Source organism: Phocoena sinus, chromosome 17 (assembly GCF_008692025.1).
Source record: "Phocoena sinus isolate mPhoSin1 chromosome 17, mPhoSin1.pri, whole genome shotgun sequence".
NCBI lineage: Eukaryota > Metazoa > Chordata > Mammalia > Artiodactyla > Phocoenidae > Phocoena > Phocoena sinus.
In genome coordinates this window covers 72,658,668-72,677,292 of record NC_045779.1, presented here as the reverse complement: position 1 = coordinate 72,677,292, position 18,625 = coordinate 72,658,668, and the positions used below count along the sequence as shown (strand labels likewise).

Here is an 18,625-nt window from a genome sequence, read left to right as displayed (position 1 = left end):
ACAAATATGAACGCTAAACGGTATTGAGGGCTTGCTGGCATCAGGCACGGTGCTAAGTATTGATACTATAATGCTGCTTCTGTAATCTTGCCAACAGCCTCACAAGTGTGTTGTATGCCACTCCGCAGAAAAGAGAACTTGGACTTGGACACGTTGAGCAATTTTTCCAAGGTCACGGAGCTAAAGCTAGAGGTAGAATTGAGACCAGCCCCCAAGAACCACCGTTTTAATCACTACACCAAGCTGATTTCCAAAGGACTATTGCATAAGCCCTGTGTCAATATATGAGTGTGCATTTGTAGAAGAAACACTTTGTCTTGATTTCAGAGTATATTTTAAGCACATCTCCATCGTGGGAATATTTTTATATCTGGGAAATTATGGGATTATGGGGTTACTGAGTGTTATAGTACGTGTTGCCTGGAAAGCACCTGAAGCCCAGGTTTTGGGTTTTGTTGTTCCTTAGCCCAAGGTGCCTCAAATGGTCGGAATTAGAGCAGGGCCTCAGACTGAGCCCCACTGACTGTCATACCACTGTCTCCCTCATGCCAAGCTGCTCTACTCCCTTGAAAAATGGTGCAGTATTATTACTGCAAGCAAATAGCCCGAATTCTATCCTGAAATTGCTCCAGGTGGCAGGGCTCTCAGAAAGACGCTCTTGCAGCCGCTGACCTTTAGCTAGTCTCCTCCAACTGTGACCCAATCAGGCATAATGAGATTAGAGCAGGGCTTAGAACTGTTTTCTCCTCTCTGCTTTTCTTTTCTCCCAGCCTTTATCGGTATTTCAGCAGAAGGCTGTTTTTCCTTCTGCACTTATTTAGCCTGAGCATCCTGTTAATTACAGAGCAGTTAAAGGAGAATTAAGGACACTATATATAAATTTGCCACTTATGCAAATTGCAAAGAGAGAACAAAGAAAAATTAGCTTAATTAGTGTAATTGCTTAAAAAGCGGGAGGCGAGGCAAACACAGCTTTAATCAAAGAAGAGGCAAAGGAAATCTCAAGGAAATGGTGACCCAAATCAGCACAGATTGGAGGGCTCTGACCTTTCAAGATTTCAAGACCTTGCTGAGACGTTGGCATGACATGAGGCCGTGGAGGGGAGGGGCAGACAGTTCTCAGTATAAAAATGCCATGTGGTTGCTTAAGAAATGAAATAAGACCCTTGCACTTGGAAAGTTATTGATATTCTTATGAGTGTGGGCACCTGGTGGAGAGTTTGAAATATTGCAAGACTGTCCCCCAGCAAAAGGACTACAACTCCTGAAGGCTCAGATAATGGTTAGCATTTTTTAGCCATAAAGTATTTTAAAATCAAGGTATATACATTGTTTTTTAGCCATAAAGCTATTGCATGCCTAATAGACTACACTATCATGTAAACATAACTTTCAGTTGCACTAGGAATTCAAAAATTTCATGTGACTCGTTTTATTGTGATACTCACTTTATTGTGATGGTCTGGAACAAAAATTGCGATCTCCCTGAGGTATACCTGTAAAAATATAGGAAGCCCAGTTAATTTTTAATTTGAGATAAACAACAAGTGTCTTTTTAGTGTAAGTATGCTCCATGACATTTGGGGGGATTATTTATAATAAAAAAAAAGGAATTTGTTGTTCATCTGAAATTCAAACTCACTGGGTGTCCTGTATTTTTTCCAGCAACCCTCCTGAGGAGGTACACAGGAGAAGTTCTTAATATTTCTCCCCAGGACCACAGAAAAATCCAGGGCTTCCCCTTGAAAGCAGAAAACTCTTCCCTGGCCAGGTGCAGGACCCTTCAGCCTAGCATCACATTACCGGAGAGGCAGAGAAAGAAAAAAGCCATGAATGGAGTCTGGAACAGTCATGGGGCCAGCGGAGGGGACAGGGACTCCAAGGAACACTGGGCTCTACATCTCTGCACCCTGATGTCTAACCCCAACTCCCCAGGTCTTCAATAAAACCACCAGACACAGAAATGCCTGTGTACCTTAGGTGTTCTGTGTTCCATGGAAATCAAGGAGAGGGCAAGAGTTCTACATCTGGGCAGGTACGCTCGCTCTGCTCTAAGACTTTGCATATTTTAACTCATTGAATCCTCACGACAACCCATGTGAGGCAGATTATATTGGCCTCACTTTGTAGATGCGGAGACAGACACATAGAAGCTAAGGGATTCCTAAGAGAGTAGCTAATAAGCAGAGAGCTGGAATTTAACCCAGGCATCTGGCTCCTGAAGTTTTATCACTAGGGTGACCATATAATTTATCATCCAGATTGGGATGTATTTGAGAGTGAAAGTGTGCACTATCAAGAATTACACTGGGAAAGCAGGTGTAAATGAAGTCTGTCCTGGGTAAACCAGGATGTATGGTTGTCCCACACTCATTACCTATGCCTGAGGTGGCTGCAAGTATCACAAACTTTGCAATGTCTCCTAACAGACCCCAAGCTGTGGGAGACCCCACTATGGGAGACCCTGGCTGTCGGAGGATGGGGTAGGGTAAAGGAGACTCACTTCTTGGATAACACCATTCAACCCTGTCTAAAGCAACAGAAGCAGTTCAGTATCATATAATTGCTTCATGCCCACTAGTGTGTGGGTTACTCTTTTATTTACCATAATGTTATTTGCCTGTGCATTTTCTATACCGATGCTGAGATCCTAGAGCAGGAACTGAATTTTTTATCTCTGTATCCTTGATGATTAGTGCAATACTTGATTCAGTAGAGTCAATCAGTAGACGCCTGTACAGTGAATAATGGAATGACTTAAAGACCTCCAGCTTCAGAATCATCCTGTGAGTCTTCAAAATGTGGAAGACACTTGAGAAAAAAAATAGGATCTCTTTCCTCCCTCTCTTTCTTCCTTTTCCTCTCCCTTCTTTCTTTTCTCTTTTCCTCCAACCCTGTCCACCTTCCCTCTGGTCTTCCATTCAGTGCTGCTACCATCCAAGCAAGAGGTCTAGGTCTGTCTCTGTAAAGCTTGTGTCAGCCCTGTTAGCTTAAGGTGGTTCTGGCTTCAAGTAAACTTTCTCACATGGGCTTTTGGCTCAAACCAGAGATGAAATATGGTGTCTCTCCTGAGATGTAGAAACACCTAGAAAATCTCACCAAGGTTCAGGTATGTTCATCCCATGGTTCTCTGCAAGCCATGGCTTCTAAGAGTACTCTCTGGATTCATCCATGCAACAATTTTTTTTTCTTGGATAAAAGGTGCTAATGAAGATGTGCTCTAAGATTGAAAGAAATAGATATAACTACCCCCAAAGAAGGGACTCCAGGATAGCAGCAAGACTGGAAACAACTGCATGAGGAGCAGATCAAGGAAGTGAGGTGTTTGGGCTGCAAAAGAGAGCAGGCATAGTCACTGACTCCAAATGTCTAAAGAGCTGGTATCTGGGAAGGTGGGAACTTGAACAAGTGTCACCAACAGGCAGAACAAAGCCCAGTGGAGAAAAGCAACAGAGTTAGTTTTATTAAGTATGAGCCACACATTTTTAATGGATGTAGTAATAATCATTCTTTAATAACTGGTTATTTACAGATTTTTCATGTGTTGCATCTTTTCTTTAAAGATTTTTTTTGATGTAGACCATTTTTAAAGTCTTTATTGAATTTGTTACAAAATTGCTTCTGTTTTTTTTTTTTTTAAGATGTTGGGGGTACGAGTTTATTAATTAATTAATTAATTTTTGCTGTGCTGTGTCTTCATTTCTGTGCAACGGCTTTCTCTAGTTGTGGCAAGCGGGGGCCACTCTTCATCGCGGTGCACGGGCCTCTCTTGTTGCAGAGCACAGGTGCCAGACGCGCAGGCTCAGTAGTTGTGGCTCACGGGCCTAGTTGCCCCGCGGCATGTGGGATCCTCCCAGACCAGGGCTCGAACCCGTGTCCCCTGCATTAGCAGGCAGATTCTCAACCACTGCGCCACCAGGGAAGCCCTGCTTCTGTTTTATGTTTTAGTTTTTTGGCCATGAGGCATGTGGTATCTTAGCTCCCTGACCAGGGATTGAACCCTCACCCCCTGCATTAGAAGGCAAAGTCTTAACCACTGGACTGCCAGGGAAGTCCCTCGTGTGCTGAATCTTGTATTTTGAACGTAATGATCGATTTCCCCAACTGGTGGTGGTTGTCCCTGGTGGACAGATTGGATAAATCAGGGAATGTGTTGAATGCAGACAAAGTGATCAATTGTATGGAGGTTACTGTTTTATTCCCAAAGCTTCTGTTCCAATATATCCAATTGCCCTGGGTCTTAACCCATTTCCCTGAAGGACTGTAATCCCTTTTGGGTTTCCCAGATGACTTGGGCACTGTGTGGGAGGGGAGCTCACAATAAATCGGATATGTCCCCGCCCTCCGAATTTAGCAGAAAAATAAAGAACGTCAGAGTGAGTTTGAGGTTCTTTTGACTTACAACTCTACCTCCCAGTTCTCACTGAGAAGCCCTGTCCTAAAGCCTCAGTGGAGAGGTACCTTAGAGGTAATCTAATGAGTGTCCCAAATCTTTCGTATCCTTTATCTCACCTGCTATTCCCAAGGACATGGGTTAGGGTTAGGGGTGCCTATTTTTAGATGAGGGAATTGAGCTTCAGGGGAATCAGGCCAGCTGCACAGAGACACATCCAGGAAGCCCCAGAGCTGATTCTTCAGATCCTAAATCCTGCAATGACCCCTTTCCCTACGCTGAGACTCGCGACTGTTGCGGGTGATACCGGGTAGGGAGCAGTGAGCAGGACACCCTGCCCCACCGATTACTTGCGCTTTAGGAAAATAAGGCGAACCTCTGGGGATTAAACTATCACATCACTGAAAACCAAATGGCCCTGAAAACTGAAAGCCGTCATGGTAGAGAAGAGCTCTGTAAACAGCACAATACAGGAACACATAGCACATGTCCAGCCCCCAGGGGGCTCACACACTTAGGGAAGGAAGGCAGGTACACAAATGACTACAGATCAGGAAATACTTGGAGCATTTTGGGTGATCCCCAAGCAAGAATGTGTCACATAGGAGTCTTAAAATGAGCTAATTGAAAGCACATTGTTGTGTTCTGTGGGCTGCAACCGAAGGATAACGTGTCCCACCAACTTAAACACACCAGGCACCGGCTCATGGAGCACATTCTGATAATGCTCAAGGGTAGATGAGGTTTCTAAGAAGACACCCTGCTCTTCTAGTAGGATGAGACATACCGGAGAAAAGGGAGGGGGCTGGCCTTTCTGTGGGGAGTCTAGCGACTGGATAAAAGGAGATTACTATTCACCGGCAGATGTAAGAGCCTACAGGACTTTTTGAATGACAAGGGATGTGATTCATATTCCAAGTTCCTTCATTAAGAACAGCCGGGGTGCCCAGAAAGGACAAGTTTAAATCAGGTTTGCTTACAATTTACATGTTAAGGTGGGAGAAGGAGACTGCTTCAGGTGTCTATAACTGTGTAACAAATTACCACCCAAATTAGTGGGCTAATGTAACAATTTATTTTCTCCTTTCTTTGTTCTGTGGGCTGACTGGTCTCCGCTGGATGGTTCTCACGTGGAGCCCCTCAGGGAGAGCAGTCAGTTGGAGGCTGGGGATGTGGTCATCTGAAGGCCTGACGGGGCTGGACGTCCAGGGTGGCTCACTCCATGGCTGCCGGTGGTGCTGGCTGTCAGCTTGGAGCTCAGTTGCAGTTCTCAACCAGAATACCTACAAGTGGCTTCTTTAGGTGCCTGGGGCTTCTCACAGCTGCTGGGTGGGTTTTGAGAGGGAGTATCCCACAAGCAAGAGTTCCTAGAGAACCAGGCAGATGCTTTCAAGGCTTCTTATGCCTTAACTTCAGAAGGCCCAACAGTTCTATTGATGAAGGCCAGCCTTCTCTGTGTGAGGAAGAGGGGTACAAACTGGGCCTACAAGGATAAAATGATACAGCCTGTGCCTTTGGGAAGCGAAGAACTAATCAGGACAATAGACATGTGATTTCATATCTGGGATTAACTAAATTGGATGTGCTGATAAAGATGTTACCAGGCCATGGTGAGGGCACTAAAGGAAAAAGTAGTTTAGGAGGGTAGGGAATCAGAGTAGGCTTCATAAAAGAGTTGTAAGCTCACACAAAAGCAGGAAAGGGAAGTTACTATTTGTCCTGGACAGTGTGTGCTTGTGTGTGTGCTTATGTAAAGCGGAAAGAGATGAGGGAGAGTATTTGGCAATTCAAAAGTGAGAAAACAACATAACAAAACAGACAAAACAGTCTGATGCATTCTGGGAGTTGGAAGCTACGTAGCAGAAAATCCACAAAGGGCTGCAATTGTACAGGATGCTAATATAAACCCTCTAAAAGGATTCATTGAATAAATAAGCTTAGAAACAAAGTTAAACTTCCTGTAGTACTTCTTAGATTTTATAATATGCTATTATGTATTTGAATTTTGGCCAATTTTGTGGGATGGTGGGCGAGCCAAGAGTGTAAAATATTTCCCAAACATATTTTAAAGGCAAATATGCAAGTAGGACTGGCATTGTCTAGATAGTAATTTGGGAAATGTTACTTTTGTACTAAGAAGGTAGTATGGCAAATGAAGAGATTGCAGTAATTGGTGAAGGCTGGGCTAAGAGGTTTCACCATTATCTTCAGGACAATTTACACATATTTATTGAATGCCTGCTACATCCCAGGCACTCTTCGTAGCACTGGGGATCTCTCAGTGAACAAGGTAGAAAGAAAATCCCTAACCCCGTGTAGCTTTCCTTCTCCCTGAAAGAGACAGATCGTCAGCAAGATAAATAGGTATAATATATAGTGTGTTAAATGGTGATAGGCACCATGGATAAAAAAATAAGACAAGGAGGGAGGGAAAAGAGAGATAAGGATTTTATATCAGCTGGTCAGGGAGCTGGTCACTGAGAAATGACATGTGACCGAAGACCCAAAGGATGGGGCCTGGTTCTGAGGATCTTCCTGAAGGCAGAGGACTCTGGTGTATTGAAGGAAGAAAAAGGGGACCAATATGACCGGGTGGAGTGATTCTGGGGGAGGGTCCTGGAAAAAGAGCTCCACCAAGATGGTCAGATTGTAGAGGGCCTGCAGGGTCCCTAGGTCTTTGGCTTTTATCCCAAGTGAGATGTGGAGCACTTAGAGGGCTTTGACCACTGGAGTGATAAGATTGACTTAATTATAAAGGGACCTCTCTTGCTAATCTAGGAAATAGAACAAAAGGGACAAAAGTAGAGACAGGGGACTCATAAGAAGGGTCTTACATTAATCTGGGTGAAATATGTTGCTGGCTTGTACCAGAGAGGGAGCAGAAGAGTTCTTGAGAATCGATTGGATCTGGATATATTTTGAAGGTAGAGCCAACGAGATTTGCTGGTAGATAGGATGTGGAATGTGAGGATAATCAAGAAGAGTCAAGATGACTTCAAGGTTTTTGGCTGAGCATCTAGAAGGATGGAATTCCTGTACATGGGCGGGGGAGGCTTTCAGGAGGAGCAAGTTTGGGGAGGAAGATTAGAAGTTAGATGTTACAGGAGTTGGGTTCAGGAAACCTGTAGATAATGAAGCAAGGACATTGTGTGATTGGATTAACACTTGAGAAAAAACAAGCTAAACCTCCCTGGAGCCTTAGGGAGGATGAATTAGAGAGGAAGTAGGAATAGCAAGAGGTGCTTGGGAGTAAGGAGAGGCATTTCAGGAGCTAAAACCGAAACCCAGAAACCTCATGATAAGAAGCTGATTAAGAGCAGCAGGTTGAGAAGTAGGTTTAGCCTTCAAAGAGGCTGGGACAAGGAAGGCAAGGAGGGAAAATCATAAGTTTTCACAAGTGGCCTAAAGCAGGGGAGAGGAGGTAAAATCCAGAGATGCATACAGTCCAGGATACAGTGTGGATGGTGGCCCTTTTTCTAAGATCAGGAAAATAGAAGATGGAGCAGTTTGGTGGAAGAAGATACTGATTCCGTGAGGAACCTGAACTTGAACTGCCCTAGTAAACTCTATATGCAGATGTCCAGGGGCCAGTGGATGTGTTGATTTATGGCTCACTACATGTCTCCTTTTCCCCACCACCTTTGCAGTTTGCAGGGTCATATGACTAGTTCCTGCTAACTGAGTAGGGGCAGAAGTCATCTGTGTCACTTCCAGATGGGAGGATTTAAGAGCCATTGTACAACCATCCCCCTCACTATCCCCCACCACAGAGACTAGAGGTCATGAGTTTAGAGTTCATAACAGAGCATCCACCAGCCTGGGTCCCTGAGTGACTCTATGGATCTCTGTCTACCAACTTCTGCTGGACATGAATCATGAGAGAGAACTGCATATTTGATACATAAAGCCCCTGAGTTGACGGTAAATTTGTTACTGCAGCATGACCTATGCTCTCCTTATTAATATGGTTGGATATATATGTGTGAAACTCAGGAGAAAGTGTTGGAATTTTACCAGTATAGATATGACAGTTAAGTCTGGGAAATGAATGAGATGGCTTCGTGAGAGACTGCAAAGTGAGGGCAAATGGAAAGACTCTGAAAGACGGCAATATTTACAAAGAGGAAAGATAAAGAGGAGCCGTGAAGTCTGAGAAGGAGCATTCAGACACGTGGAAGAACTAAGAGAGTCATGGGAACCAAGACATCAAAGAATTTTAAGAAGAGGGAGAGGTCCGAAGTGTCAAATGCTTTGGGATTCATTCCGATTCAATCTCTTTCCGTCTGTTTTAGTTTTTAAAACATAGATAGACTGCCTCTCACATTCCAGGGAAGTAGAATGAGGATTATGAAGAGACCAGTGGATAGCTGATGACCTTTGACTAGAGTTCTTTCTTAGACAAGTGATGGGGAAAGGAGTAAAACTGGGACAGGTTGAGAGAAAATGGAAGGTTAGGAGGTGGAGACCACCAGATGTGATCCTTTAAGGCTCTTGATGTAAAGAGAAAGAAGAAAAGGTCATAGTTTTGAATGATAAGAGGCAGAAAAGTAAGTGCTATACTCTTGTTACATATTAGAGTATCTAATATCCCAACAACCCAACGATGGGGAAATTGTTTCCCTGTGCAGAACATGAGGCTCAGAGAACCAGAAGACGTGGTTCTGCCGTTTACTAGCGTGAACTTCGTCAAGTTTTCTCACCTGTAAGTTGGAGGAGTATCACCTTTCTCCTGTTTTGTTATGAGGATTGAGTAATCAGCTGTCCTGGTGGTCCCAGGACTGAAGGTTTTCCCAGAGCATGGGTCTTTCGGTGCTAAAACCAGGACAGTTCTAGGCAAACTAAGACATGTTGCTCATCCGATGGTTGAATGGACTTTAAAATGCTTAGCACAGTGCCTGGCAAATAGTAAAGAGGTAGCTACTACTACCGCTGATCTTCCATGTACATCGATTTCTTTATCTGTACATGGAAGGTACTAGAACTTACACAGTGGAGTTTTGTGGAGACTGAAAAGAAGATGCGTGGCATGTGCTTAACTGGCACGTGGTAAGCACTCAGGAGTATTCATTATTGTGATGCTGGTGATCATGATGACAGAGATAATGATAAAGAAAAAACAGGCCCAGAAAAGTTAAACACACAACTACTTAGTAAAAGAACTGGGGAGTGAAACCAAGTTGGCCTATCTCCAAGGCTCTTGATTTTCCTTTTGTGTCATGTTGTAAGCAAATTCAAGGAATGATTACACGATGATATAGAATTTGAACTAAGCCTTAAAAGATGAATTGAGTTTGACATTTAGCCATTTATTGATTCCATCAACAAATATTTATCAAACACCAGTCATGCACCAGACACTGTATAGGGTGAATAAATATATGTATAATTAGAATTCAACAGATTATGGAAATTGGAGGGTCAGAAATCAGGAAGTCACCCTAGACAGACAGACGATGAACTTGGTTTAAATCTTCCTGCCCTTCTCCCAGGTCAATGTGAGTATTCACACATGTAAACATCCTTGAGACATTAAGCCCACTCTACAAATCCTGATGTAAAAGTTGACATCTAATTAGAATGTCTTTTTGTTTATTAGCTTTGAACCAAGCAAGATGATTTCTCACATGGTCATCAGGCCCTGTCTCCGTGGTCATGTCAGTCCCACCTTCATTCTAGCCTGGCACTACAGGTGATGTTCTAATTTTGTGCCCACAGCTAATAACACACCCAGAGAGGCTGCAGACAAATAAACACCATGTCTATTTTCAGCCTCTTGGCCATGGATTTTGGCAGATCTTCACTCTGAAATTCAAGGGTAACCTCTGAGCTCCCCTTTAAGAATAAATACTCTTCTGAAATGTTCCTTTAATAAATGTAAATAGACAACAGATCCGCTATGCGATCCGAAGCTGATGAACAAGAGGCAAGCAGTGAGCTCCCAATTAATGAATCCTTTGGTAACACATAGAGCCTCCTTTAGCAAAATCTCTCTGTCCATGGAGGCAGCTCTGAGCAGGCAGGAGAGGAGGCGTGGGAGGTTTCGTTCCCAGATCTGAGGAGGACTTTATTTCAATGAAAATTCCTTCAAGGGTCAGTCTGCTTCAGGTAAGCCAGAGAAATAAAAGCAAACTCACAAGGGTCAACAATAAAAGGATGAGCAGGCAAACACTGGAATCTCTCAACAGAACGTGCACCAGGAAGCTTGCAAGTGCGCACCATTCCCCACGTCCCAGTGGCCTGAGAATAGCCATGCATCAGGTCATCAGGCCCCTGAACTGAGATGGACGAGCTCCGGGCCTCCCAGCAGAGCTCCAGGTGCAGTAGAACCTCTCACCCAACAGATAGAGACCTTAAGACCTGGAGTTTGAATGGCTTCCTCCAGAGGCTGGGAAGAACCCTGGGAAAGGTTTGCATCCCCAGGATCTGGATCCTTCCCAAGGTGCCCAGAAGCAAAGACCCAAGACTCAGGTGTGACTCAGTGTTCTCAGATCCCCTGGGGAGCAAGCCAAAAAATCAAGATTGACTGACAAATCCTAAGAGTAAGAATAGACCACAAGTCAGGTATCAGGTTTCATCCACAAAATGAAATGAAAAGAGAGCGCTTGGGAAGGCAACCAGTAGGTCCTGAGTAACTACATCAATAAATCTAAGGTATTTGGGAATGTGGAGAGGAGGGGCCATGTAGCCCTGGATGGAAGCCGCAGTGCTGGGATGGAGGCATGGCAACTTCAAGGACAAAAGAGTTCCCGTGAGGCCCTCTCCTTCAAACTCATTCGTTCATTCATGCATTCAGTGTCCCATTTACTGTAGTCAATCATTTTGTTGTTTTAGACAACCATTATTCAGTCAGTCAACTAATTCAGATAAGCACAGTCAGTAAGTCAGCCGAGCCTTGAGCTCACTCTCAGTCATTCATTCTCTCATTCACGTATTCATTTACCCGGTCTTCAGTGGACAATTTAGTCAGTGTTGTCAATCATTTACTCATCATCCATTCAACCAATTCATTCATTCACCCACGGTCAGTCTCAGGAAGTCTTTGATTCCTACTCATTCATTCACTCGTCCAGTTAGTCCTTGCTTCTGTCAATCAATCAGTCATTAAGCAATTAGTTATTTTTACTCATCCATTCACTAATTTATTCAGACTTTCAAAGCCAGTCACTAATTCACTGTGTCCATGTATTTATTCATTTATTCATGGGTCCTTCAGCTCGTCAGACAGTTACTTAGTCAGGCAATCAGTTCCTTAGTCATAGTGAGCTTGTCCACCAGGCTTGGAGAGAACAGCTTCTAATCTATGCTTTTCTTCAGTTAAACTTAAATTTGCGTGATGGTCTCAAAGGCTCAGACTGTGGAGGATGGCTTTAGGTATAAACTTCCTCTCTTTGTTAAAAAATAATAATACTAAATTTCAAAGCCTGATGTCGGAAGTGTCTTTGCATAAATGCATTCATGAAACGCAAGTCCCGTGAGGCCTGCTGCAGTGATTAAATGGGTCCAGGCTCCCGATGGCCCATGAGGAAGGCTACACAGTGGGGGCTAGGTATCCAGGGACCACCCTATAAGATGGGATCCCAGCATAGACTCTATCCCAGAACAGAAACAAAGTGTTTGTTTTTTTTTAATTATGTCTTTCCTTGGATCGTAAAAAAAAAGAGAGCCACATATTCATTCAAAAATGAAGAAAGGTTTGAATAAGAAAATAAAATTCAGCCAAAATGCCACCACCCAGAGTTATTAGTTGTTAACATGCTAGTGTACACACTTATGTAATTGTTAGTATACATTTTTACAAAAAAATAAAATAATTATGTATAGTTTTTATTAACCGAATACAGGCAGACCTCAGTGATATTGAAGGTTTGGTTCCTGACTACAAAAATAAAGTGAATATCACAACAGAGTGCATCACACAGATTTTCTGCTTTCCCAGTGCATACAAAAGTTATGTTTAAACTATACTGTAGTCTATTAAGTGTACAATAGCATTATATCTAAAAAATGTACATACCTTAATTTAAAAATATTTTATGCTAAAAAATGTTAACCATCATCTGAGCCTTCAGCAAGTCGTAATTTTTTTGCAATAGTAACATCAAAGATCACTGCTCACAAATCACCATGACAAATATAACGATAATGAAAAAGTTTGAATATTGTGAGGATTACCCAGATGTGACACAGAGACGTGAAGTGAGCCAATACTATTGAGAAAATGGTGACAATAGACTTGCTTGACAGAGGGTTGACACAAACCTTCAGTTTGTAAAAAAATGCAGTGTCTGCAAAGTGCAAGAAAATAAGGTGTGCCTGTATTATTCTAAAAGCAATGTATGATTCATATCGAAATTTTTGTCTTTAAGAGTGTTTGGTCTATTGGAATAGCAGTTAAACTTTGTGATCACAATTAAAATGACTAATTTAGGAATTGATTTAGACTTGCTGTTTTAAGTTGAATTTTTACTAGATTTATGTACAATGCTTGAGCATTTCTGATTATCATAAGAATCATCATGGGACTTCCCTGGTAGCTCAGTGGTTAAGAATCCACCTGCCAATGCAGGGGACACAGGTTTGAGCCCTGGTCCGGGAAGATCCCACATGCCGCTGAGCAACTAAGCCCGTTCGCCACAACTACTGACCCTGCGCTCTAGAGCCCGCGAGCCACAACTACTGAGCCCACGTGCCGCAACTACTGAAACCCACACGCTCTAGAGCCCATGCTCCAGAATAAAGAGTAGCCACCACTCGCCACAACTTGAGAAAGCCCACGCGTAGCAACAAAGACCCAACGCAGCCAAAAATAAAAAAATAAAAAAAAAAGAATCACCATGTTTATGAGTTTAATGAATCTATTAGATTTATAAGTCTTGAGTACTTGGGAAATTTTGTTTGTTAATCAGACAATTAAAGTACTGAAAATAGAATGTATCAAAATTATAAACACAGTTGAAAATCTTTAAGTTTATAAACAAGCTTAGGTATTAATGAAGGTCTCCTTATATGTGATTGTTAATTTTCGCTAGACTTTTACAAACAAAATAAGACTCATAAACTGAACTTAAAAGCTTGAGAAAGAACCCAACTTTGTTTTAAAATTTAATAAACTCAATGTTAAATTTTAAAACCAGGGTAATCTGTGAGTGATCTTTCATGTGCAAATAAACATCCCTTGAGAACATTTAAAAAAAAACACTCAATTTATAGCCACATCTACAAAGTGGGGGTAGAAGATAGCATCTCGAATCTTCCACATGGACTGCCCCTTCCCAGGGGGTATGTCATGGGCAGTTGGCCATCCCTCTATCCAGGAAGGTATCAAAGATGATAACCAGATTTCTCGTTTGGGCATCCAGGTGAGTAGTCTTATCATTCACTGAAAATTGCCATGTTGTGCTCAAATGTGTCTGTGTGACTGTCTCTTTAATAGAAGTCTAAACCTGGAGATGAAGGAACAACCTTCCACCTTCTTCCACCTCCAAGGCTCCAGAGCCCAGCCCATGCCTGGCACTTATCACATGTTCAACCAAGATGCCAATATAACAAAAGGCCAGCATGGTTAGTGCAGGTGGAGAGTGTCTCAAATCTCAAGACCGCTGGGGGGACCTCCACTCTGGACGTTTCTCTGCAACTGCAGGGCGAAGGCCATGGGGATGTAGGGAGTTCCTGCTCTCTAGGACTTCCTCAGATTTGGGGGCCTCTTAGTCCAACCAATTCCTCTGATTATTCCCGAGTGTGCATTCAGACAGGCCTCAGAGGGGCTTGTCACAGTGAAATTCCTGACCCGACTCTTAGAAGGTGTGAGGTTACCTATCAGAGATGGGAGAGGGGGAAAAAAAGGCACGGTGGAAAACGCCAAACAGCTGACAGCACATTGTTTAAAGACCCCAGGCAGTGAGCTTGCCCATCTGTTGGGGGAAAAAACCCAAATCTCAAGACAGAAGGGCTGCCTTTTTTCCTGGAAGACTCAGTCTCAGGGGCTCCAGAGAGGTGAGGGGTGAGTCAGCTCACCGAGGCACCGGACAGCCTGGATGAAGGCGTTTCAGGAGAGAAGCAGACAACTGCAAACTGCAGTCTTTCTCCAGAGCTTCAAGGCTCTCACTGCTATCTCCCTAAAACTCAGCTCCGAATTAACTGAGCCTCTGCTGGAAGTCTCCCCATGGGGGTTCCCTTCCCTATGCCGACTGGTCAGTGGGCACCTAGTATGCACCGAATGTTGTATTTAGGCGTCACAAAGGGGACATCTTTTACAGATGAAGATATTGAGCCTCAGGGGTTAAATAAGTCACCCCACCTCCGCCATCCTGTTAGTGAGTGACCTGGCTGGGACTTGTACCCAGTACTGCTCTGACTCCAAATCTGAAGTTCCATCCCCAGCACCATAATTCTTGAGAATTCCATAACCAGGCAGTGTTTCCTGACAGCATCCCTTCCCCAAGCACCCTGAAGGGTGGTCTTGTACTTTTTGCATCCTTTGGTTTTTCTTCCCCAGGAAAACTCTCCTCCACTCTCTTTTCTCTGTCTGTGGAAATCTTACTCCTGATTCCAAACCTTTCCCTATGTCTTGAGTCTGAATTTCAAAGCACTAATTAAGTTTCCATCATTTTCCTAGGTTGCAGACAATCTTGTCTCCTAACTGTTAATGTCAGTCCCAGAACACAAGCTAATACTCTTCGTTTCTATAAAAAGGGCTGTTGTCGCTCTTTTTCATCTCCATTTCCCCCAGAAAACAAGGGCAGAAGAAGGACTAACGATGTCTTCCCTCACCCTTGGTAGATAAATTTGTGCAGCTTGCTGGGCTTGGTGGCAGATGAGCTGACAATGGGAATGCTCTGGAGGGACTCACAAATGTCCCCATCCTACATGTTGTGGTGATTCAGGAAGTGGGAGCCAGCAGCCTGCACAAAGAGACCACATGCTAGATCCTGCAAGCACTGGCCATAGGGTCCACCTGCTTTTCTGTACTCTGGGCCACCTTACTTTACAAATGGCTTTTGTTACAGATAATTTTCCTCTTGGCTCTATTTCAGCCACCAATTTATGCTTAATACTAACACGACCTTAAGCTACTCTCTTTGGAGTTTGGCAAAGATGAATTTATTCCCCACGGGTATGAGTGTGAATTCTGATGAATACAAATGCTATATGACTTTATAATTTTCACACTCACAGCCCAGATTCCAAGACACTTCTTAGTTAGAGTTGGAGTCCTGCCAAATGTAAGTGATGGAGGAAGAGGATGACAGAATGAGTGAGGCTTGTCCTTCAGACTCCTCTCTGGCTTCCTCCAAGGTCAAAATTAATAACTTCCTTCGCTGTTCTCTTGAAATGTTTTATTTATATTACCGTTTACATCCGTAACAGTAGCTACTGATTGTTGCATGTAAAAAGCATTTTCCTTGTTAATTTTACCCTTTTCACACTCATATCTGCAACCCTATATGACCATGGTCTAGTAATCAGAAAGCTTTAATAAGTGAAGTACAAGAATCTCTCGTTTCCCTGAACACCTGAGACATTTTCAGGTTATGTACCCATGTGCACGTACAGTCTGAATTCAGTCCTTTTGCCCTTTGTGTAGGGTAAAATAGCATGGAAAGCAAATTTGAAGGTCTTACTGGAGCAAAGGAAAGGTAACCTTCTCCGATGAAACCTTCTCTTATGTCTACAATCAAAATAAATCCCTCAGTTTGGGGAAGAGAAAGTCACTTCTTATCTATTCCTATGCATAGAAGTGTTTAGGTTTGTTTGTTTGTTTGTTTTTTGTAGTACGCGGGCCTCTCCAGTTGCGGAGCACAGGCTCCGGACGCGCAGGCTCAGCGGCCATGGCTCACGGGCCCAGCCGCTCCGCGGCATGTTGGATCTTCCCAGACCGGGGCACGAACCCGTGTCCCCTGCATCGGCAGGCGGACTCTCAACCACTGTGCCACCAGGGAAGCGCCCTTCTCCTTAGTTTTTATCACCACTCTCTAGTCTCCTAGGCTGAATGCTGTTCATTATTATTTAATTTTTCTGCCTCCTTTGTCCCCAGTATATAATGAAATACCAAGTTCAATCAGTTGTCTTCTAGCTCAGTGCCCCTTCTGCTCTCCCGCCCCCCCACACCTTGCTCTTTCTCCCGTCTATCCATACATGCATCCATACATGCATCCCTCCATCCTTCATCCTTCTGTCCCTCCATCTATTCATCCACACACTCACCATTTCCACCTCTTCCGTAACTAGCTGTGAGACCTGGGATAGCCAATGCTTGACTTAGACTTCAAACTGTAGGAGGAATGACTTTCGTGTGGGCTGGGATAGGATCCTCCCCAAAAGGACAAGAGTTGCAGTGTGTGAAGTTTTTGACTTTATATTATGAATGGCAAGTACTGACAGGAGGTACAAGATCGGCTACTTCTTTCATTTATTTTGAATGCTTTCTCAGTATCATCAATCTTGTAGTCTGAGTCCAGGGTCAAGAAGGAAGCCATGGCAAAATCATCTCCATTTGCTCATGAGGCTTCCCTGTAGCCTCTCTAAGATGCTTTCACATGGTGCTTTCAAGTTGATTCTGATTCTTTCCCTAGATAAGCTCTGATAATAGCTACGGATTTCAGAGATCTAGAGTGTGGCTTCGATCATAGTGATTCAGCAGAGTCCATCAATGAAGAAATTAAGAGTATGGGGTCCTTAACATTAAAAAGTTCTTATACCATCTTCCTAGATTGATTTTTAACCCATCACCTCATTCATTCATTTATTCATTCAACAAACAACTTATTGAATGCCTAGAATATATAAGGCATGGTCATATGAACTGAGGGGATAGTAATAAATAAAATAGTCCAGTCCTCAAGTGGCCTCTAATACAGATTGGAAGAAAAGGAAACGGTGAATCATAGCATAGAATGATGAATAATACTGTGATGAGGTATAAATGAAGAGTTAATGAGGGGACAGAGAGAGACATGCGTATGAGCTGAATCCTAAAGGAATTAGCCCCATGGGGCTGCTGAGGGAGGGGATGGGGCAGCCCTGGAAAGGGGGAAATAGGATGAGTAGGTTCAGAAGCTAGAAGAAGAATGGCAAGTTCAGGGAATTTCAAGGTGTAAAACTGAAAAGTGCCATGAGTTGAGATGGAGGAGTTTGCCAAAGGCCAGAGTGTGATGACCATGGGTTTCCATGCTAAGATATTTGCATTTTATTCTGAAGATGATCAACATCTATTACACCATTTCCAAGAAGAATTGAGAAAGTTTCCAAGGTCAGTATTGTTAAAAGAAGCTTCATCGGCGTCATCCCAGAGAGTGAGACTTTAAGAGCACACACAAATAGAATTTTTCTCAATGTGAGGGAACCCTAGAGAATCCCAGTTTGGCTAAAGAGGAACATCAGCCACCCCCCCGCCCCCACCCAAAAAGAAAGTTACAAAGGAAGGCTCTGCAGAGCTGAGAATCTTCTGTGGACACATTAAGTACCACTATTCCAACACACATTCCTTTCACAAACATATAGTCATGCATCCCTTGAGCCTGGCGTCATAACAACTGCTACTAGAGACGAAAAAAAATAAATAAACAATGAAGCACACATGATATAGCCCCTGCCCTTCGTGAGCAAAAAATGCGTCATTATTTTCATCAAAGCATCAGTATTTCTTTAGGTCTCCTATTTTGTGCCTCTTCTCCATTCTCTGTCAATTCTTCACTGTTCAGTTAAGTTTGTGTCTGATTCCAGGCATCTCTGCAGTTGCTGACTGCAGCCAGAACCACTTAAGCACCTGAGCCTCCTCAGATCTTCAGGCTGCACAGAGCTCCCCGTTTGTCATGATCTTTCAGCTGGAAAGACGTCTCCAAGCACAAGCACACGCACATGCACAAAGGCACTGATGGGGTAATGGCTGGCGATGTTTGGAGGATTTAGAACACATTGTCTGAAGGCTTCGACCTTCATAACTTGGGAGAATGGGTTACAACTGTCCCTTTGCCAAGTATCCCCATCCGGGAACGCTGTGATAATCTCCATTTGAGCATCTTGATCATTTTCTCAGCTTTTACCTTTTCTTATAATTTTTTTCTTTTTTCCCTCAAGCACGTTCACTTTATTTGGGTCTAGAGGTCTGAACACCTTTTATTGGTCTTCCTTTGAGGTCTTTATCATGTCCCAGAGTACAACAACCTCTTTTTTGTGGATCTTAACATGATTTTGTATCCCTAATTCTGACACTTCTCAGCATTTTCGGGCCTC

The 18,625-nt window shown here is 43.3% G+C and overlaps 1 long non-coding RNA gene across 1 annotated transcript in view; it reads right to left on the bottom strand.

Annotated features, from left to right (window-relative positions):
• The window catches only part of LOC116742765, a 289,881-nt gene that overhangs the window by 13,042 nt on the left and 258,214 nt on the right, over positions 1-18,625 (bottom strand). Inside the window, exon 5 of the long non-coding RNA XR_004346567.1 lies at positions 1,449-1,496. This is a non-coding gene — a long non-coding RNA (uncharacterized LOC116742765). The remainder of the gene's footprint in view (positions 1-1,448; positions 1,497-18,625) is intronic.